The following is a 23,487-nucleotide window of genomic DNA, read 5'->3' as shown; positions in this document are numbered from 1 at the left end:
TTATTGCCGACGTTGTGTTCAGTACAGGAGGCTCGGCCGGCGCGGAGGCCGTGAGGACCGAGGCCCCTGTACTGCTTTCGTTCGTGTTTGGGGGTTGTGGGTGTTGCACTATTGATTGGGAGGGTGCGTATGGAGGGGGCATGTAAATGATCGGGGGACCTAATAGTAATTCATCATTCGTTCGCTGTTTAGAGGATAACTCAGGGTAGAGCAAAGAAGGGGTCCTAACAGCGTACTGGCCTGATGTTTCGGGCTCCTGTCTTAGTTTAGTTTCCCTTCTCTCCTTTATTTCTTCTTCTAACTTTCTAGCGGCAAGGTGAGCTGCTTTTCGTAATTCCTTTTCTGCTTTTACTTCTTCCCTCTTTTTCCGTTGCGTTGCTTCTTTGTGCCACATGCCGATACTGTCAAGCATAGTAGGTGTCGTCTTATTGCTACGCAGAGCTATTTCTAGCACTTCTATCTTATGGTCGTCGAAGGATCCCATCAGTGGCCACTGACTCTCGGGGTCCTTCTTTGTATATTTATGCCATAGCTTGGTATAAGCTACGGCGACTAGTCCATATTTAGTGAACATGTCCTTATTAGGGGTGCCTTCCAGTGGGGCCGGATGGTCCACCTCTAATAAGCGGTCCGGGCAGAACCAACTACCAATCAGTGGGGAGAAGATAGGCATGACGGGTTTCAATGGGGACAAAAGTCAGCACTACCTATCTTTTCACTGTTTGCAAAGACTAGACAGAATATCTCTATTCCTCGTTATTTGTAAGCAGAGAATACCTCCAAAGAACCAATATCGAACAACTAGTGTTCGGACAATCAATCAATCAATGAATGGGGAGATAAAGATAGGCACGACGGGTTACAACGGGGACAAAATTCTGCGTTACCTACCCTTCACTATTTGCAAAGACTAGACAGAATATTTCTATTCTACGTTATTTGCAAACAGAGAATATCTCAAAGAGCACTATTCTTCAAAACAATCAATGTTCGGACAATCAATCAGTGGGGAGATAAAGATAGGCACGACGGGTTTCAACGGGGACAAAAGTCTGCGTTACCTACCCTTCACTATCTGCAAAGGGAGAGAGAGAGTATTTCTACTCCTCCCCATTTGTAGACAGCGAATATCTCAAAGAGAACAATCAATGAGCACAATCAATGAGCAATACTAGTATTCCAAAGCTTCAAACAATCAATCAATTATTTCGCAATTTGTCGTGTATCACGACCTTACCCGGACCGCGTGGACAGTTTCTCGTCTTCCGCCTCCAGCGCCCGATTGTCCTCTACTCTCCGTATTTGCCGCGGCACTCCTGATGGTTCCCAGTCAGGACCGTAGATCACTCGAGAGAGGTCTGCTCGGAACCAGTGAAGTTCGGATGATCGGCTGCCAGACGAGGGTCTATTGGGCAGGAGCTCTCCCGATCGTTGCAGTCGTTCACTCTGTCGTCGGGACCTCTCCCACTGGATCCACGTGTCGCTGATGGGCCCCACGTTTGGGACGCCAATTGTTAAATGGTAGCGGCAGTTTCAGTCGATAACCTCTCAAGTATTGCCCGGCGGTAATCGCCTCTCATACCACTCGATAATTTACCAATGAAAGAGGCAGGCGCCGGAGACTGGAAGGCAGGAAACAAAGTTTTTATTCCGTCGGAGCAGAACACATCAGATCAGACAGCAAGGTATCGTCACGAGGTGCTCTAACTGCATCTCTGAGACCTGGTCTCTTATACACAGGTTTATTGCTTTATTACATATGGTACATTCTTGTTGAGGCTTTGATGTACGGGAAGACATTCCTTGGAACCCCCACTTCAAGCTCGTTCCCACACATATCTACAGTAGAAGTCCCCACCCCACCCACAGTAGGAGATGGCTATCACGCAGCTGGATATTCCGCCAATTCCCGGGGGTGTGTGCAACCGGCCGGGTCTCAGGGGGTAGGGGCTTTTGATCCACCGTAATCCCTTTGATGTGGGGTGTTTCCCTTACAGTAGGAGCAATAAACTGCATCCGCAGGGCTAGGTGATGGCCTGGGATCGGTTCGGACAATGGGGCACAGAGGAAGGGGGGGTTTATCAAAGAGAGGCATGACCATGTATGGGATGTCGGTCAGGTGTGGGATGTGGTTCCATGGCAGGGTCGCGCAGAATGCGAGGGTTTATGGCCCGTGTATGAGAGAGCGGGGGCGGCCGGCGCACGGGGGATGCTCGCAGCGCCAGGGGAAAGCGCTGGCGATCGAGAATGAGCGGGGAGAGAGTGGGGTGCTTAAAATGGCAGCCGTGCATTCGCTGAACGTGGCGCTGGGGAGAGGCAAGATGGCGCAGATAATGTTCAGTTTGCAAGCTAAATTTCCACAAATCAGGAAGACTGCCTGGTGTAGCGACGGCCAGGTAGGCTCTCACTGTATCAGACTGTTTGAGACGAGTGTGCGTACAGCGAGCCGTTGTATAGTTATGGTTTTGCCTGTGTGTAGTTAAGATGTGGGTGCATTTGTACCAACTACACAGTAGATGCAGCGCGTCTTTCTCGTGAGAATTTGCAATGCTCATTTTCCAGCTTGTACCTTGCCGGCGTTTGCACCGTTTGCGTTTGATTCGCCTTGAACATTGCATGTTGGCTGGAAAACTTGGAGCAGAGTTCATCATAAACTGTTGCGTGTTCCTGTTAGGCATAACACGCTCCAAGCTTAGCTCCCTCCCTTTCAGAGATTACTATGTCTAGTCTTTAGCAAGCCTCATTATATTATTCTTGGGGCTTGATTCGCACTCTATATGCCTCGATGAGGAGAATCTATGTTTACATATAGTCTCGAGTTCGCTTTAGCACGATATGCTTAGCGCACAGTTTAGCATGATTACGACGGGTGCTCTCCGTGCTTCATATGCATTGCGTATTTTTTGATGGTCTAGTGTGTACAGCCCATGCACAGGGATTTCCTCTCTTGGTTTTATTATTTCTCTAGAGCGAGTTACATTTGGAGTTGTTTGCGAGCTCCTTTGCAGGCCTTTTCACTCTAGGCGCATCACTAGTGTTGAAGGTTGTTTGATGCACACACACAGTAGCTCTATTTTGAGTTACATTGGTCTACAGATGTAAATGTAAATTGATACTTGTATAGCGCACTACTCACCCGCAAGGGTCTCAAGGCGCTTGTACGAATACCGCTGTGGAACCCATCCTGGCTTTCCCTGTGTGGCGTCCACTCCTGGGCACCCCCAAGGTGGAGGCCAGGCATCCTTAGCGTTGTGGGGGCCGTTGTGGAGATTAAGCAAGCTATTGCCCAGAGTTGCAGAGTGGGACTCCATGATTGGAATGGCACCGAGGCAAGAATTATCAGGTGCATGGAATTTTTGAGCCCAAGACCTGCCAAGGCGGGGAATTGATCCCTGGTCCCTGGCTAGACCTCTGCATCAGGGTCTGCTGCTCTAATCATTGAGCCACACTTCTCCACCACTTTACCATCTATGATATCTGTTTCTATACCAGGATGGTCATAATACCGATATACAAAAAGGGGGGCAGGGACTGCCCATCTAATTATAGACCTATTTCTTTATTAGACTCCCTCATGAAAATGGTGGGGAGGGTGCAACTGTGGGCCGAGGAACATGATATTTTGATATTTTGAGCCCTGTACAGTATGGCTTTCGTGAAGGGATGGGCACCGTAGAGCAGGTCCTAAATTTTGTTTTGTTACAAGCCAAATACACTCGGGCTAAGGAAGGACAATTATACGCCATTTTTGTTGACCTCTCTGCCGCCTTTGATTACGTGATACATGCCAAGATGTGGCAAATTCTTGAGGAAATGGAAGTCGATCCTGCCATTATACTCTTTCTAAGGCAACTTTATTCAGGGGCAATGGCCAAAGTTAGATTTGGGCTGAGAGGGGAGTGCACTGGCCCCTTCAGGATAGAAAAAGGGGTAAGACAAGGGTGTGTATTGGCCCCCTTTCTTTTTACCCTTTATACGAATAAACTTGAGGAGGAATTGGGCGCTTGTAAAATGGACTCCCCAAAGTACGGCAACAAGACAATTGTATCGCTTCTGTACGCGGACGACGCGGTACTAATGGCGAGAACGAAGGTCGGAGCAAAGAAAGCCCTTACAAAATATCTTTGAATTTATGGAAGAAAGGGGCCTTATGATAAATGCCAAAAAATCAAATGTGATGCAGTGTGGTAAGGCTCGTCCAAGCTGTAAAAATCTTAGAGCGTCGGGTCTTGTAATAGAGCATACTAAAACTTTTCCATACCTCGGGGTTATAATTGAGGGTTCCGGCTCCTGGGGGCCTGAGGTCAAGAATAGGCCCCTATCCTTTAAACGCACCATAGGAGCATTAAAGAACTTCGCCGCTAAGCTTGGCAAAAGACCCCCTGAGATCATGCTAAAGATTTATAAATCTAAATGCAGAAGTGTTGCGCTATATGGGGCAGGGATCTGGGGGTACCAGGATACATCGGCGATACAAGTTGAAGAAAATAATTTTTTCAGATACTTATTAGCTCTACCGAAAGGCACCTCAGTCTTTAATTGCCACCAGGAATTGGGGATGGATTATATATCTGACCTGATTAAACTGCAACCTGTCCTACTCTGGCGCAGAGTATGGGTCTCAGTGGCCCTTGGTTTAAATCAGGAAATAATAAAAGATGTCATGGGCCTAGATAACGCCAAGAGTATACCCTGGCTTGAGTATATCAGGAAAATATTTACTGATATCCAAAGGCCGGAGTTTTTTAGCATCCCAGCTTCAATTTTGAATATTTCCAAAACAGAATTAAAGAGGTTATGTATGGCCCATTTTGAACTTCTCAGGTGTGTAGGAGAAATAACAAAGAAAACAGTGAGTGAACATCAATTGTCACTGACCACCTACACAATCCAGCCATATCTAACCATGTGTAATCTGGGCTTCGACCGATTCATTTTGGCAAGATTTAGGTTTAACCTATTTCATCGGTTAGTTACATATCCAACCAAAAATGACTGGTCTAGAGCCCTGGCTCCTTGCCCTTGTGATAGTATTTCTGCACAATCCACCTTCCATGTAGTATTGTTTTGTAAATTATATGGGAGTGAGCGTAATAGGTGGATCAAACAGTACTTGAAGCAAGGTGCTTGTCGTCAATGCCGTTCTGCGTTCCTTAGTCTGCAGCAATTGGGAAATGCTACCTGTACTATGGTTATGTCCGGTATTTTAAAAAGTGTTCTTAGAAAACGGAACTTGGAGATTAGCGAACTCGTCTGAATTGATTTAATACTGTTTTAATTAAATGTTATTTATTGTAATGATTTGTATTGATATGTATATATATGAAGTGTTCGTTTTATGATTTTATGTAACAAAAATCGAATAAAGCTAATCTACTACTACTATACCAGGATGTTTTTTATTCTTGTTTTAACAGAGCGCTGCCTCACCCCTGAGTTGTCACCAGGAGTGTAGACGTATATTCCCGATCTATGACGGGTAAGCTGATCAGTGGTAGACCTGTTGGCACCAACTGCTGATAGTCACTAATTGTTCTACCCCCTACCCCCTTGCTATATTAATATGCTGTTCTTGTGTTTTTCCTTTGTGTTTTGCACAGGCACTTCGTAAAGAACCCCTGCAGTTCCACTTACCATCAGTTGAGTGGTTATACCTGCCGGAGGTATCGTGTTGCTTCTATTCAGGTTTATTTTGTTTTTACCTGTTGTAAGTTAATGTTGCAGTAGTAACATTTGGTCCTGTTTAAAGCCATGATCATAATTCTTGATCGCTAATGGCTGAAACATGTCGACCACTTTTTTTAGTCTTTGACATCTAATGACATTTAATAAACATATTTTTCGTTAGATAGCCAATTTTAACTGATCTTTCACATACACTGCACTTTTCACGTTATTTCACCACACTTAGGGCAGCTTTAGTCTCTGTTTTACTAGGCCTCATCAGGTTGTTAAGATGCAGAAAACATCCGCGAGCTCCTCCTTCCTTATTCATCCAGGAGTTGTAGCTCCTTAACCACACCAGGTTGTGGTTAAGAGGAGGCCCCAGATGATGAAGCATGCCACTTCGGTGGGTGATGGGACTCTGTCCTCTTTATGAGGACTTTTGTTTTTTTTTATAGCATCTGGATTTGTGGCTCTGGACAATTAGTACGGCGTTCGTAGACCCACGGATTTCTTGTTGTTTTCAGATATAGATACTAGGGGATTCTTTCCGTGCAGGTCTTTAAATTTTCCCTTTGACCCCCGTGTTTTACCGGTATTTTTGCGCAAAGTTTGTGAGTACCCATGATCTATGGCATCATTTATGTCATCACTGATGATATATAAAATGATAATATTGATGGCATCATTGTGCTGCGGGGAGTTGGCAATGGGGCTTGGCCTGCCGTCAGGCCCTGTGGACAAATAACAGGATTCCAACACCACTCCGCACATGGCCTTTGGCATGTGCAGCATTGGTTTGCCCTTCACGCCCCAAGAACCCCAACCCACGGAGCCAACACATATATATTAATGGGAGGATAACATGCAACCTGCTCCCCAAACCTTAATTGGCACCAGGGACCCTGTGAGAAGTTGGCCTGGCATATGCTGGTCACTAGTTATAGTGGCCACCTTGCACCAGTCCAATTCGACTCTTATGGTAGATAGGTTTAAGACAACCTTTTAAAGAAAGCTATCCTAGTGGTAGCTGTGAAGAGCAGCCTTCAGGCTAAGTCTCTGAGGAATGTAAAGCAGCTTGTTTTACCTTATAATCTCTTGAATTACCAAATGAAAGGACACCACACAGGTATATATATCAAATATATATGTATTTATTTATAGACACACTCTACTAATCTTTTTATGAGATTAGAAGTCAGGAACACATTAAAATATCAACGTTTCACAATAAGTTACGCACAAATATGGCTGGGGCCCTAGGGGCGTACCAGACCATATTCTAAAAAAGAAGTTTAGGAAAGTCGACTTGCAAGGGGACCAGGCCTAGGGCCTGTAAAATCCCTGGGGATTCACTAATGCAGCAAAATCAGGTAAGTACCAGACCCACGGGAGGCGCGTGCAGTGTGAGAACACAGCCACGGGTTCCCTATTGATTTCAATGGAGCAAGTCGTGGTTGGATTTTTAAAGGTTTAGGGTACTTCGAGGAAGTCTACAAGCAAGCCACTTACAAGGTAAGTAATTTGAGGGCCAACACACACCAGGGCACTGGAGTGCATAAGTTACCTCACCCAGGGAAGCCGGGTGCATAGGTGTCATTTGGTGTTGGGTCGCGTCGCTGTTTTCTATGGAAGTCAAAGAAGATTTGCTGCTTGCAAAGACTGAAGAAGTGTCCGGTGGAATCCAAGGCTGGATTCAAGATGAAGATGACCTGAAAGCAGAAGGGACAGTGTTCACAGTCACTTGCCAGTGACCCGGGGCCAGGAAGATGGATACCCATGGATGTCGGGTGATTTCAGGCCATCAAGGGTGTTTTGACTCTTCGCTCACGAGGACCAGGAGGGATCGACAATGACCAGCAGCTGGATTCGGAGTGGCCCACAATGTTTGCAGCTGACCGCAGTGTCGGCAACCAGATTGAAGTTAACAAGCCTTGGCAACAGCAAGTCTTGTGGAAAATGAATTTAGACAATGGTGCAGACCAGCAAGGTCTGAGGGACTCACCCAGCGAAGGTAAGTGAGGACAGGCCTGGAGAAACCAGGGAGTCCTTTGGTTTGATAATAAAGTCTTCAGGGGACCCACAAGCCAATGGGCAAGGGATCGCAAAGACGCCTCGTGAGGAAATGCTTCACAGGAGCCCACGGTCACTCGGGATGGGGTAGGCCTCTGATTATTGGTGCACAGCCTGCTGGAGGCTTGGGCCACAAATGATCCAAAGCACAAGTTCGTAGAATGTCGAGAAGTGGTTGCACTCGACAATAGTGTACGGTACCCGGGTATTGCTGTTCATCGTCACTCGTGGGGTCCAATCGCCTCAGCTCTGCTGGGGACTCACAATGGCCGTCAAGAAGTCAGGAGATCTGCTTCTGGGGCTGCAGGGACTTCGGGCTCCAGTGGGAGCGGGAAAGTTTGCGACCGTTGATTCAAAGTTTTGGTGCCTGCCACTCCTTGACTCCAAGGGAGATTCTTCCGTCTTCCAAAGGTAGTGGAACATTGAAGGACCAGGATTCTTCTTGTAAAGCATCATCCAGGGATATCTAACTTGCAATGGCAAGGGTTCCCTATCTTATACTAAGAGACAGGGAGGGACTAGCTCTATGACCACTCCTCTGGGAGTAGGGTAGGGGGTGGTTACACCCACTTCCCTTTGTCCAGTTTCGCTCCAGAGCAGGGACAGGTAGCCCCTGAACTGGTTTGAGCTGGCATATGCACAGAGGAGCCTACTGCTCCCCCAGTGGAGGACTTCAAAGCACTCTAGGAGTGCATCCACCCAGCCCCAATACACTAAATCCTGTCTGGAAGGTGGTGACACCTCCCTGTGACAGGATGCCTATTGTTGGGCCTACTCCACTGCGAGTTTCAGTCAGCAGCAGGAGGTCAGCCCAGTGTCTGTGCTGGTGGCATCCATTTTGTGATGCCAGGGATCTTTCAGATTTCTACCGTGTTACCACAGTAGGTACATGTCGTCCCCTCTAGAAGGGTGGGATCATACTCCCACACCAGTTACTGGTGTGGGGGTATGATTCCAAGTTGTTTGACACCAAACACAACATGTTTTGATGCAGTCAATCCAAAGTTAGCATTTACCGGGAGGTTATAATGCACTTAAGAGTATATGGTTTAACTGCATCCACAAACAGCCACAGGGAATAGACCCTGCCAGCTGCAGAGGGGTCCTGCTCATGCAGAGGCACCCCCTCACATTGTAAACTCTGCCCTCAGGATTGATAGGGCCTGCCTTAGGGGTGACTGATAGGTTTATATGTGTGTGTATGGTGAGATATAGGAACCTATACCTCAGTGAGGAGTGCTAACACTACCTCACCCAGGGTGCAGTAGCAGGCCTGTGATGTCAGATTTAGTCTGCTTCCCAGGGGTGGCATAATACATGCTTCAGCCCCTGGTAGGCCTGTGAAGTACCTATGCCCTTGGTACCTAAGGTACCATATACTAGGGGCTCATAAGGTACCACAGTATCCAATCACTAGTGCATGTAATACGCGCTCCAAGTTGTTTAGAGAGAACAGAGAGACTGGGGCCCTGATTAGCAGGGACCCAACCAGACTATAGCCAGAAACCAGTGTTAACATCAGAAAAAAAGTGGGGGCAACATAAGTGCAGATCCTACTCTCCTACAGACCCCCATCCCTAGTTCCTTTAATAAGGGAAGGGAGGCCACATAACCTCACCTCCACAAGCCCTAAAGGCCCCAGGGACTCCATCCTTGGGGCCAAATTCAATTAAACAGGGGAGAGGGCATTCTACCCCCTTCCCCAAGCCTGTTTGGGTCCGAGGGACACTATCCCTGGTGACAAAATCTAAGGGGGTGTGCAGTTCTCCTCCCAGTGCCGCAATTGGCCCCAGGGACCCGATCCCCTAGCGCCCAATGCACTTAAAAAGGGGAGGGGAGGGGGCCACACTTCACCCCTCTCTTAACCTTCATTGGGCCCTGGGGACCCTATTACCCAAGGCTGCATGGAATTTTAAGGGGGAGGAAGGCCTTGCGGCCTCCCCTTACCGAGCCATGGGGCCCCATCCCGAGCCTTCTAAGCCCCCAGGAACACCATCCCTCGGGCCTGCTTAAATATAGGTGGGTACCCCCGTGCCCACTTGAGGAACCAGCAACCATTGGGCATTCACAAACCAACATTTTGGGAGCCACAGGGGGTCCACCGTGACCGCAGCCAGTTCCCCAACAGAGAGTCAACCACACCCTGTGCATGGCCTTTGGCCGTCCACAGCAGGGTGTTGGCAACAGGGCCTGGCCTGCAGCCAGGTCTCGTAACCAGTCCAACCAGAGGCAGCCAACACCCCCGAAGGTTGCCAACCTCCGCAGACAGCCAACTCCACACTGTGCCCAGTCTTTAGTTGCACGTGGCGTGGGGTTCGACAAAGGGCATGGCCTGCCATCAGACCCTGTGACCAAACCCCCAGCAGCATACCAATACCACACGGGGAACAACCTTTACAACGCAACTTTTACAACGCACTACACTTACAACGCATTTTTTACAACGCAAAATCCATTACAACGCATTCCATTACATCGCAGGACACTACAACGCATTTTTAAAAACTACCTTTACAACGCATTCCATTACAACGCATACTACCTTTACAACGCATACCATTACAACGCATAATATTACACTACACTATCCAACACTTACCCTACTGTTGCACCCCCTGGAGTTAGAATAGTAATTTTTACCCCTATACTATCCAACACTTACTCTACTGTTGCACCCCCTGGAGTTAGAATAGTAATTTTTACCCCTATACTATCCAACACTTACCCTACTGTTGCACCCCCTGGAGTTAGAATAGTAATTTTTACCCCTATACTATCCAACACTTACCCTACTGTTGCACCCCCTGGAGTTAGAATAGTAATTTTTACCCCTATACTATCCAACACTTACCCTACTGTTGCACCCCCTGGAGTTAGAATAGTAATTGTTACCCCTATACTATCCAACACTTACCCTACTGTTGCACCCCCTGGAGTTAGAATAGTAATTTTTACCCCTATACTATCCAACACTTTCCCTACTGTTGCACCCCCTGGAGTTAGAATAGTAATTTTTACCCCTATACTATCCAACACTTACCCTACTGTTGCACCCCCTGGAGTTAGAATAGTAATTTTTACCCCTATACTATCCAACACTTTCCCTACTGTTGCACCCCCTGGAGTTAGAATAGTAATTTTTACCCCTATACTATCCAACACTTACCCTACTGTTGCACCCCCTGGAGTTAGAATAGTAATTTTTACCCCTATACTATCCAACACTTACCCTACTGTTGCACCCCCTGGAGTTAGAATAGTAATTTTTACCCCTATACTATCCAACACTTACCCTACTGTTGCACCCCCTGGAGTTAGAATAGTAATTTTTACCCCTATACTATCCAACACTTTCCCTACTGTTGCACCCCCTGGAGTTAGAATAGTAATTTTTACCCCTATACTATCCAACACTTACCCTACTGTTGCACCCCCTGGAGTTAGAATAGTAATTTTTACCCCTATACTATCCAACACTTACCCTACTGTTGCACCCCCTGGAGTTAGAATAGTAATTTTTACCCCTATACTATCCAACACTTACCCTACTGTTGCACCCCCTGGAGTTAGAATAGTAATTTTTACCCCTATACTATCCAACACTTTCCCTACTGTTGCACCCCCTGGAGTTAGAATAGTAATTTTTACCACTATACTATCCAACACTTACCCTACTGTTGCACCCCCTGGAGTTAGAATAGTAATTTTTACCCCTATACTATCCAACACTTACCCTACTGTTGCACCCCCTGGAGTTAGAATAGTAATTTTTACCCCTATACTATCCAACACTTTCCCTACTGTTGCACCCCCTGGAGTTAGAATAGTAATTTTTACCCCTATACTATCCAACACTTACCCTACTGTTGCACCCCCTGGAGTTAGAAAAGTAATGTTTACCCCTATACTATCTAATACTTACCTTAAATGCAATTTAATATAATGCATTGTAATGGTATGCGTTGTAAAGGTAGTATGCGTTGTAATGGAATGCGTTGTAAAGGTAGTTTCTAAAAATGCGTTGTAGTGTCCTGCGATGTAATGGAACGCGTTGTAATGGATTTTGCGTTGTAAAAAATGCGTTGTAAAGGTATGTGTTGTAATAGTATGTGTTGTAACGTCATACATCCGCTGTACTTTAGGCCCTGAGGACCCCATCCCCTGGAGCAAAAAAATATATATTATTGGGCCTCCTTCCCTGAGACCTAATTGTTACCTGATCTAACTATAACTTACGCCCCCACAATGCACTGCTTATGACTATACATATTACATCACTCATGACATGGTCAGTGACATCACTGACAACATCATCCACAGGATCACTCTCACATCGATACAACCACTCACACACCCACTCATTGATCCATAGAGCCACTCACACACCCACTCACTCGTGCAACTACTCATGCAGTCACTCACTTCCCATACACCCACGGACACACCCAGTAACTCACCCATACAGCCTCTCAACATAGCCACTCACTCAGCCAAATAAGCCACTCACATAGACATTAACTCTCCACTACAGCAACTCAGACAACCAATCAGTTAACCAGACACCCACTCAAACAGCCACTCAGTCACCTATACTGCCACTTACACAAACAGTAACTCACCCATACAGCCACTCACATAGCAGCTTAGTTGCCGATACAGCCTCTCACATATCCATTCACAGACCCATACAGCCACTCACTCACTCATACAGCCATGTATACACCCACTCACTCATCAATACACTCACACACCCACACACCTATACATAGAGCCACTTACACACCCACTCACCCACCCATACAACCAGCCACACAGTCACTCCCACATCCATACACTTACTCACACACCCACTTATTCATCCACACAGGTACTGATACACCCACGTGTTCACCCATGCTGCCACTCACACACCTACTCATACAACCATTCAGCCATTCAGACATCCAGTCACACATGGATACACGCAGTCATAGCCACTCACATATTATATGTTAGAAATAGTATCACTCATTAGTAGTACACATAGGGCCTCATGTAGGAAGCCAAATACCGGTCGGTAACGGCCGATTTTCGGTAATTATACCGTTACCGACCGGTATTTTGGCTTTTGAGATGTAGGGGGAGAATTTCATGATTCGGTATTTACCGAATCGGTAAATTTACCGAATCGGTAATATTACCGATTTGGTAATTTTACCGATTCGGTAAATACCGAATCATGAAATGAGATGTAGGGGGAGTGTGTGGTGGGTGTGGGGATTCGTTATTTACCACCAACTAAAGGTTGGTGGTAAATGAGGAATAGGTGAAAAAAAGCATTTTTGTGCACGTTTAAGTGTGCAATGTGGCAGACATACATGCCCTTAGGTCATGTATGTGCGCCACATGTGCACACATGGCCGAATCAGGGGTGCAACAGGGTGTCAATGTGACACCCTGCCACCCTTGCATGTGCTCCCCCATTACCGAATCGGTATTTACCGATTCGGTAATGAGGCATACCTTCCCATCAATGGGAAGGTATGCCTCATTACCGAATCGGTAAATACCGATTCAGTAATTACCGAATTTTTCCGAATCGGTAATATTTACCGACTCATTACCTACATTGCATTTACCACTTCATAAATACCGAATCGGTATGATTCGGTATTTATGAAGTGGTAAATGCCAGGCCACCTACATAAGGCCCATAGTATGGTAATGTACCTTCTATAGTACCTTAGTATATTTGTTTAGCACTCATAAACATTTAGAAAACACTCACAGTCACTGGATGATGTCATTTGAGATGTCATCGGTGATGGCGTTGACCATGTCATGAATTATGTAATATGTGAGGTCATAAGCAGTGCATTGTGGGGGTTTAAGTTATAGTTAGCTCAGGTAGCTTTAACTGCTGAATTTTAATGGTTTTGTATAGGTGAAATCTGAGCCTAAGTATAACGTCCCTGTAACCTTTAGTTTTTTTTGTGAATGTATATGTATACAAACCTCAAGTTGGAGGCTGAAGGGGAAGCCCTAGGGGCCTCTGCCGCCCCAGCCAGCTCCCTGTATAGTGTAGGAGCCAGCATTCCTGTGGCCTGGAGGAAGCAGCTCTCTTTGCTTGCTCCCTTCGGGTAGTAGTATGTGAAACAAAAGTCTGCTCCCAGCAGGTAGCAGCATGTTTAAATCTCCTGCTGGATGGGAGCAAACTTGCCTTCTGCATTCCTGCAGGCAGAGAATTAATATCTGCTCCCGCCTGCTGGGAGCCTGGCGGGAGCAAACAAATGTTTCCCTGTCCGCATCAGTGCAAGTAGGGAAACTATTGTGTTTTTAAAACAATTGTCCCTGCGCCATGGGGTCCCTGGTCATTTAAAGGCATGGGGTGGTGGCATGTGGCTCCCTCCCCATTTAAGCACATTTCAGCTCCAGGGGAAGGGGCCCCGGGGCCTTTTAGAGGCTTGGTGAGAGGGGCCCTCGCACCCCATCCATGTTACAAAGATATCGGCCCCAAGGGATGGGATCTTTGGGGCCTTTACATGCTTGTAGAAGTGGGTCATGAGTCCCACTCCCTAAAATCTTTTATGCACCTCCCCCTTGGAGCCTGTCCATATTGGGGGGTCTTTTTATAACCATGTGGGGGCCTACCGTTTTTTACATTTTAGTGCTTATTCACGGATCCTCCATGAATTTGTGGCAAACATTTTTTTTTATGGTTTTAGCTCCAGTTGGGGTGCCTCTGGGACTCCACCACTGGCCTATGGGGTCAGGGTATCCCTACCCTACCCCTATATCTTTTTTTGCATTTGTTTAGGATTCAGTACTGAGTCTTGAGTCTTAAGATGGCTGCCGCCACTTCCTGGTTGATGGGATGGTAGCCAATCACATCTCAGCAGGGGAACTCTGGTTTGCGGAGCCTCTGCGGTGTGAAATATACAACGCATTTGAGCATTAATTGCTCAGATACTACTGAACGGATTTACACCAAGTCACAAAAAGCACTCTTTGTGGATCAAGATCTAGCTTTCTGGCAAATTTGGTGTAAAGCCGTTCAGCGGTTTGGGATGTTCTTAAAGTTAAATCAATTGATCAATCAATCAGATTTCTTATAAAGCACGACTACTCACCTGTGAAGGTCTCAAGGTGCTGAGTGGGGGAGGAGGGGTGGCTCTGCGGTTCAGTCGAAGAGCTAGATCTTGAGGTCCGTCCTGAATTGTGGCAGCGATGGTGATTGCATGAGGTGCAGAGGCAGGGAGTTCCAGGTCTTTTCAGCAAGGTAGGAGAAGGATCTTCCTCCAGCCATGATTTTGCGGATCCGTGGAATGGTGGACAGGGCCCATTGGGAAGAGCGGAGATGTATGGTGAGAGTGTAGAAGGAGAGGCGGTGATTGAGGTATGCAGGATCGGAATTGTGGAGGGCTTTGTAGGTGTGCATGAGGAGTTTGAATGTAATTCTTTTGTTGATAGATAGCAGGTGAAGGTCTCTCAGGTGGCTGGTGATGTGGCTGTAGCATAGGATGAGTCTGGTGGAGGAATCCTGGTTGTTCTGCAGTTAATTTTGGAGTTTCTGGGTGGTGCCAGTGTAGAGTACATTGCCGTAGTCGAATCTGCTGCTGACGAGCGCCTGGGTGACCATTTTTCTGGACTCGATGAGGATCCACTTGAAGATCTTATGAAGCAGGCAGAGCTTGTGGAAGCAGGAGGATGAAACAGCGTTAATTTGGTGGTTCATTGATAGCAAGTTGTCCAGGATGATGCTGAGGTTTCGTGCATGGTCTGTGGGTGTGGCGGGGTTCCGAGCACCATGAGTCATCCCAGATGGAGGGGGTGGAGCCCAGGAGGAGGACTTCGGTCTTGTCTGAGTAAAGCTTGAGGCAGCTGTCCTTCATCCAGGTTGCGACTGCCTTCATCCCATTGTGGAAGTTGCTCTTGGCGGCTGTGGGTTTGTCTCTGAGGGAGAGAATCAGCTGGGTGTCATCGGCGTAGGAGAGGATGTTGAGTCCATGGCTTCTGATGATGGCTACAATCGGGGCCATGTAGATGTTGAAGAGGGTGGGGCTCACAGATGATCCCTGAGGCACTCCGCAGCTGATCTCTGTGGGTTCTGAGTTGAACGGTGGAAGTCTGACTCTATGTGTTTGGCTAGTGAGAAAGGAGCGGATCCATTCTAGAGCTCTGTCACAGATGCCGGTGTTGTGGAGTCTTGCGCTGAGGGAGTGGTTGGAGACATGTCGAAGGCAGCTGAGAGGTCCAGGAGGTTGAGGGCAGTAGTTCGTCCCGGTTGAGGAGGGTGCAGATGTTGTCTGTTGCGGCGAGGAGAGCAGTCTCTGTGCTGTGGTTGCTTCTGATGCCCAATTGGGAGAGGTCCAGGATGTGGTTTGTTTTGATGAACTTGGAGAGTTTGGCGTTGAGGGCTGTCTCGATCACTTTGGTCTGGAAAGGGCAGCAGAGAGATGGGTCTGTAGTTCTTGAGGTCCGTCAGGTTGGTTGAGGGTTTCTTCAGAAGGTGGTTGATCTCTGCATGCTTGCAGTCTTCCAGTAAGGTGGCAGACTCGATGGAGCAGAACATGGTGCTGCAGAGCTCAGGTGCGATGAAGGTGCTGGCTCTATTGAAGATGTGGTGAGGTCAGGGATCCAAGGGGGCTCCAGTGTGGATGCTCTTCATGATCTTGAGGGTGTCATCAGAGGTGAGGGTGGTCAAATTGGGCAAGGTCTGCTGGGGTCTGGAACCATTTGGTGTGGTGGTTGTGGTTGGGGTGGGTGGGTCTTGGGTTGCGAAGCTGTCGTAAATCTCCTTGATCTTGCAGTGGAAGAAGGTGGCGAGGTTGTCACATAGGTCTTGAGAGGGGGGATGTCTGCTGTCTCTGGGTTTGGCGAATTCTTTGACCATTGCAAAGAGTTCTTTGCTTTTGTGTGCATTGGTGTTGATGCGTTCCTGGATGGCTGCTTTCTTTGTTGTTCTGATGAGGTGGTGGTGTGCTGTGAAGGCGGATTTGAAGGCTGCGTGGTCTGCCATGATTTTGCTGCTGCTCCATCTATTCTCTAGCTGTCTGCAGGTGAACCTGGACTCTTAGAGGGCGGGGAGAACCAGCTGGCTTTCTTGGAGGGCTGCTTGCCTGTGGGTTTTCTGAAGGAAGCCAGTGTGTTGACACAGTTGAAAATCGAGTGGTGGTGGTTGGGTGCTGAGGTGTTGGTGTCCGTGGATGTTGATGGTGGGGTTTTGCTGAGGGAGGTAATGAGCTAGTCTTCGGAGACAATGTTCCAGCTGCTAGGAGGATTGTGGTGGGCATGGTAGCGTACGGTGGGTTTGGTGAAGTAGAAGTGGACGCAGTAGTGGTTGGTCCAGTGTGGCTCGGAGGTGTGACTGATGGAAATGTTGTTGCTTGCGGAGAAGGTGGGGTCGAGCGTGTGTCTTGCTTAGTGGGTTGGCGTTGTGGCCAATTGTTTGAGTTCAATGGTGGCGAGGTTCTCCAGGAGGGAGGAGGTGTTTTGTTTGTCCAGGTTGTCCATGTGGAAATTGAGGTCACCGAGGATGATATAGTCCGTTGATGCGAGAGTGTGGTGAGCGGAGAAGTCAGCTATAGCTTCACTGAAGGAGGGGGTCCAAGAAGTCTGTAGATTAGGGATCTGCAGAAGGTGGCATTCGGGTTGGTCTGGATCTCGAATTGGAAGTGCTCCATGTCGGGTGAGTGGTCATTGTTTTTATGTACAATGGCTATGCCTCCTCCTGGTCGGTTGACACAGTCCTTGTGAATGATTTCGTAGCCGTCAGGGATGGCAATTGCAATGTCTGGGGCTGGGCTGAGGTGGGGTTCATCCACATTTCTGAAGCCACATCGGGGGGATGGAGTTGAGCAGGTCCCAGATCTCCGTGCTGTGTCTTTTGAGGCAGCAGGTGTTGAGTAGGATGCATCTAAGGGGGTTGGGTCATGTTCTTGGGGGTCATGCGGTTAGTAGGTCTGGTGTGCAGAGGCTGGCACAGTTGCAGTTGTGGCAGGGGAATGGGCCTTGGGTGTTATCCAGTGACACGGGTAGCAGGCGATGGAACGTCCGGTGTGTAGGGTGTGGTGGGTGCTGGGGTCGTAGCAGTGGATGGTCCGAGTACCAGAGCATTCCAGGCACGGACAGGCGCAGACAGGCTTGCCTTTTTGCATGCCAACAATGCACCCGCTGCTCGCAGCCACCATTAAGTAGTGTTTGGGACGGCCTAGACAGCTGGGAGGCGGGAAGAGGGAAAATGGCGCTGGAGGGGCGGGGCTGCGGGGGACGGGCAAGGGCATGGAAAGGGAAAAAAGGCACAAAAGACGAGAAATAAGATAAAGTGAAGGAATGCATGAATAAATAAGAAAAGCAAAAAAAGATAAAAAGGAAGTGGGAAAAAAGAGAAAGGAGCAAAAAGGCAGAAAGCAGAAAGACAGAGGGCAGAGAGCAGCAGCAGAGCACACATGCTTCTCACTGGACCACCAGAGATCAGGGCCTCGAACACAGGACCTGGAATGGCCAGGGGGCAACAGCTACCAGGCAGAGCTGTGCGGCAAAGGTAGAAATTAGCTGACAAGGTCAGTAAGATCGCCCATAAAGTTCCTATGGAAAAATTAATTGGGAAAACGCTATTTGGAACCCGCCTTTTTTCTTGGCCTCCGCTTGATGGTTCACCCTGAAAATTTCTGTGCCCAAATTGGTCAAAAAGGAGCACTTTTTTGGAAAGTTTCGTGGAGATTTGTGAAAAATGTGCCACAGTTATAAGCAACACAAAAAAGACATTTCTATGGAAACATGATCCTAGGTCTTAACTATAATTATGATGTTTACTCTCCACAACACACTGGAAGAAGTAGGGGAAGGTAGAAGTGAAATGTGTATGCATGAACAGGCGAAGTGAAATCGGAGGTCAGTGAAAGGTACAGGGATGAAAAGTGTGGGCTGGGACAGATGCCTACAGAGATAGGTGTGGCATTGAGTGCAGGCTGGGAGTGGTGCTGGCAAGAATATGCATGCGCTGAGAAAGGTACAGGCATAGAGGTGTGGGGAACTGGGATGTGGTGCATGCTGGTTCACACATGTGCAGGCAGGTAAAGCTAAGAGAAGGCAGCAGTATAGGCAGGGAGAATTATGCACAGGGGGATGTATGGACAGGAGGATGTAACAAAGGGAGAGGTGAGCACAGAGAGAGAGGTACAGGCTTGGAGATTTTTTGGAAGGGTAACGTGGGAGCTGATGGAGGTGTAATTAATTAAAGGTATGAGGAAGCAGGGGGCAGTCTGGATGAGGAATGAGCCAAATGTGGTGGAGGTTGAGAAAGGTGTAGTCACAGAGTGAAGCAGAGAGACATAGGTGTGAGATGTTTGCAGGTTGACAGAGGTGCAGTGAGGGAGGGGTGCAGGCATCTGTTTGCAATTCATCCCCCCACTGACACAATGAATGTTTATCATATGGAAGCCCAGAGTCTGCTAGGACACCATAGATGCTGACCATAACATACTGTGGATTTCTTAGGAATATTCTGGGCTTTCTGGCCATTGTGACGGCCCACAGATATATTACATCTTCCTTGGAATATTAGGAATCATTCTAGGCATTACAGTGATCCTGCCATAAAGTGCAATTCTTTGGAATATTGCGATCTTTTTATGCGTTATGGTGGCCCTTCTATTAGAGGCCCTCCTTAGTACATTGTAGGCTTTCTATGTTCAATGGTTTCCCTAGAATAAGATGTCCCTTTTAGCATAATGAGGGTGTTCTGTGTATCCTGATCATCACTAGAGTCTCTTTCATGTGGTTTCATTGTTCTGGATGTGAGCTTCTCTATACAGACTCTGTGATTGCAGCTCAGGTGCAAATGAGTGAAGCAGAACTTATTAAAAGCAGTCAAGGTGGGATGGAGAACAGGAAGTTAAAGTTAAATAGAAAGAGTAATAGAAAGAGGAGGAAGAAAAAGAGAAAGAGAAAGGACAGGAACAATGATAGGAAAGAAAAAAAGAAAGACGGTGTCTGAGAGATGGAGGAAGGGAGAAGAGAAAGATGAAAAGTGGAAGGAAATGGATAAAGAAAGTTGGGCAGTGTAGTTAAAAGAGAAAGTTTAATTTTAGTATAGTTTTACAATTTTGTAATTACCTTACATGTTTTCATATGTTTTATGTATTTTATTCTTGAATGAGCCACTTATTTCTCTTGGAATACATAAGGCTATGACTAGTGTACATGAAAAACGAGTAAGAATGCCATTAGTCCTCTACTCCTAGAAAGGCCCACTTATTACTATTGTGGACATTCAGGTACATAAATTATATTCATTAGAGAAATAATGGCAATATTCACACCCTTTAACTAGTACATAAACCTTGTCTCAATCTTTCTTCCTAGGCATTTAACAGGACTTATAAAGAAACCAAGCATTGCAATGTCATGGTCTCCAATGGCTTTTGTATTAATGTCAGTGTATTGCAATTTTTGACCTTTCAGCAGATCTCTAAAATATGTTTTGTCAGCTATAGTGGTTATTGGCGAACCAGAATCAGCCAAAACTTTAAGTGTTATTCTTTCATTACTTGCATCACATATGAGTCATTTGATCTTTTTAACAGATTCTTAGATATTTAAGCCACGATCAACAGTTAAAACAACACTGTTCAACCTGTCCTTACACTCATCGATCTCTACTTTGCTTTTTTTGTGTTGCTTTTGTTAGGTCTATATACTGACTTGAAATGACCAGTTTTACCACAATTATCACACTTCTTGCCCGTAGCCGGGCATGTGGAACTGCTCTCACGATACCTACTGGATCCACATCTGTAACAATTGGTTACTCTTTTCTACTTCCATATGTTTGTGTTTTGTGCTTATCATTCAACACACACACAGCCCCTCCATCACTAACACAACTTACTAGAGCCAACCCTTCACCGAGAGATAATGCTTTGAAACCATTGATCTCAATACTTTTTGCAATATCAATTGTTTCATTCAGAGTGGATTTCTGCATGTGAGAAGATGTCTTTGTGTTTGTTTTCTTTTTTAGAAACAATTGAAAACAAACTGATCCCTCATATAAACATCTACGGATTTTTAAAAATACATGCAAAAGCTATTATGGGCAAACAGCTATGTATTCCTCAACACTTTTCATCACTTCTCTGCTTTCTTCTGAAAAAAGAATGTCTCTAAAAGTCAGCTCAGTTCATCTGAAAATTGTTTTCTCATTCTTTCTTTGGACTCTGTATAAACATCCCACATGCAGAATTGTGCTTGTGGTGCTTCAGCTAGTGGTAGGTTATCAAACACCATTGACGATGACTGAAGGGTATTGCCGTTTTCCATGGAGTATCATACTAAGTGGCATCAATAGCTACTAAATAGTTCTCTAATATACGCAGCCATTCTCTCCATTTAGTATCTGGGTTGCCTGGCTGATGTAAAAAGGGAAGAGGTTACAGTACATGTTGAACAGAAACCATGATTAATAAACTGGATTAGAATGTATGCTTTTTTCCCTATAATTCTCAGTTTCATGTCTGGTTGATGTTATAACAGTTGAGTAGAGAATAGAAATTATATTGCCACCAAAGCTGAATATCCTCAATAGGTTAAATACTGCTCTATGTGTTTATAATATCGAATTATTAATATGTATATATTTTTTAAGAGTTTGATAAATTCACTTGCGACTTAAATTACGTGTATCCTGGGAAGAGAAGGCAGGTAGGACGCGAAAAAATTAGGTACCCGCAAGCCAACAAGGGTAAGTGGATCCCAGCCAGAAGGTGCCTTTCCCTTGAAACATCAACAACCTTGTAGAAAATCAATATTTGACACTCACTCGTGTCTGCACCAGTTTAAGAGCATTCTTAGGTTAAAATAGGGCTTTATCTCTTGTTACAAGCAGTTCCTTGAGCTCGTAATAGTCGATTGATTTAAATGTTGAATAGGGTCCAAAATGTGGTGTGAAGAAGAAACGCTAAGACCAGTTCATAACGTGTATTTGTATATGCACGTTCACCCATGGGCATCTTGTCGCTGAATAACAGATGTGTATTGTTATCCAAGTCAATGGTACTCATTTTTTTGACCTCATAAGAATGAAAGGCTGAATGGACCCACCAGGATTTGAACTTGTGACCATGAGGTCAAACACAGGCCCCTATAGTGGGCACATTGTGGAGAAGTGTGGCTCAATGGTTAGAGCGGCAGACCCTGATGCAGAGATCTGGCCCGGGACCAGGGTTCAATTCCTGCCTCGGCGGGTCTTGGGCTCAATTTCCTTGGACCTGATAATTCTCGCCTCGGTGCCTACTCTAATCATGGGCCCCACTCTGCAACTCTGGGCAATAGCTTGCTTAATCTCCACAACAGCCCCAACAGCGCTGGGGATGCCTGGCTTCACTTTGGGGGTCCCCAGGAGTGGACATTTCACAGGGAAAGCCAGGAAGGGTTCCACAGTGGTATGAGTACAAGTGCCAGGACGCCCCATCGCTGGGGCAGCAGTGTGCTATACAAGTACAAAATTTCATTTCATTTTCATTAGTCTACTAAGCAACCAGACACGGTTCCATAGATCTAAGTACAACTAAGTTAATTCTCATAAAAGGCACCCAGGACAAGAAACATATCCATTATACCGAGTCACATCCTACTGATTGCTACACTGGAAACACTCCAGAACCTCCAGATGCATCCCACTGAGTAGAACAGTAAATTAGAATAATAACAGTATATGAGCGTATCACACGCAGCCTGCACTCTTGCATGCCTCCATCTCTCCCTGCCTTGCATCTGCCTCCTCGTACCTCTCTCTTCCTCCTAAATCTTTTTAGGTGCCCAAAACAAGATACTGAGACAATAGTAGAGCTGCTGATAGGAGTACTCCGGAATAATAAACACATTCATAAATTGCATTGAATGTGAAACTGGAGTTTGACTCATACTGCAGGAATATTCAGTCCGACTCAGCAAATTAAATACCAAACGCATCACACATTTTTAATGAAAATGCCACTCACATATTTCGGGGTAGCTAAAAAGCCTGTGTTTACATGAAATGTGTTTTAGTGTAAATGAGGAACTGGAAATTCAGTTCCTCCTTGGCAGAAATGTGATGAAAACATTGCATAAACGACTCACCCCGCTTTGTTATGTGCGGCACGTTCACTAATCCATAGCCCAGAGCCGTTGCGTTGAGGGACATCTAAAATTGCTTTATGATAAAAGACAAACAATAGAATATTGTGTTAGCCGTCTGGTAAATTTATTTTTCCTTCGCAGAAAGCTATAAAACTGCAATTGAGATTCCAACATACTGAACACTTTTATGTTTCCCTTCGAAAATGTCGAATTTTGGTGCTCAGCGGCGCCTCTGATTCATGGGACCTCGGGACGTGTCGCCGGATACAAAATCAGGGGTTGACTGAAAGGGCTATTTTGGCTTCGACTGTGTTGCCTTTTCCAAGAAATCTGCATGCTCGCTTCAGTAAACAACTGAGACCTGCCATTACTGTTGTAATGGCTAACAATGTCGCTTCCAAACTGGACTCATGTGTAAGGGGCGGGTATTAGAGTTTAAGCCAATAGGTTTTCGATTGGTTGGCCTTGCATGATAAACCACAGCAGGAGCTGTATAACTGAATTGAAGAAAAACTTGGAAACAAAGTCATGTATTGATTAGTTCTCCCATAACCACCACCACCCCATCCTATTCACAGTCTAGTGTTTGTGAAGTAACGATATTTTTTGTAAATGCATTACAAGTGGTGTTATGGAAAAGACCTGGGT

At 46.2% G+C, this 23,487-nt stretch overlaps 1 long non-coding RNA gene across 1 annotated transcript in view; it reads right to left on the bottom strand.

The window, feature by feature from the left end:
- The window catches only part of LOC146816763 (uncharacterized), a 41,342-nt gene extending 18,189 nt beyond the window's left edge, over nt 1-23,153 (bottom strand). Inside the window, exons 1-2 of the long non-coding RNA XR_014962488.1 lie at nt 23,016-23,153; nt 22,840-22,912 (exon numbers count right to left, since the gene is read on the bottom strand). This is a non-coding gene — a long non-coding RNA (uncharacterized LOC146816763). The remainder of the gene's footprint in view (nt 1-22,839; nt 22,913-23,015) is intronic.
- Between the last annotated feature and the right edge of the window lie 334 nt (nt 23,154-23,487).

The sequence above is a fragment of the Triturus cristatus genome, chromosome 6, assembly GCF_964204655.1.
Source record: "Triturus cristatus chromosome 6, aTriCri1.1, whole genome shotgun sequence".
In the NCBI taxonomy this organism is placed as follows: Eukaryota; Metazoa; Chordata; class Amphibia; order Caudata; family Salamandridae; genus Triturus; species Triturus cristatus.
The sequence above is the reverse complement of the archived record's forward strand: the minus strand, read 5'-3'. Positions and strand labels throughout refer to the sequence as shown.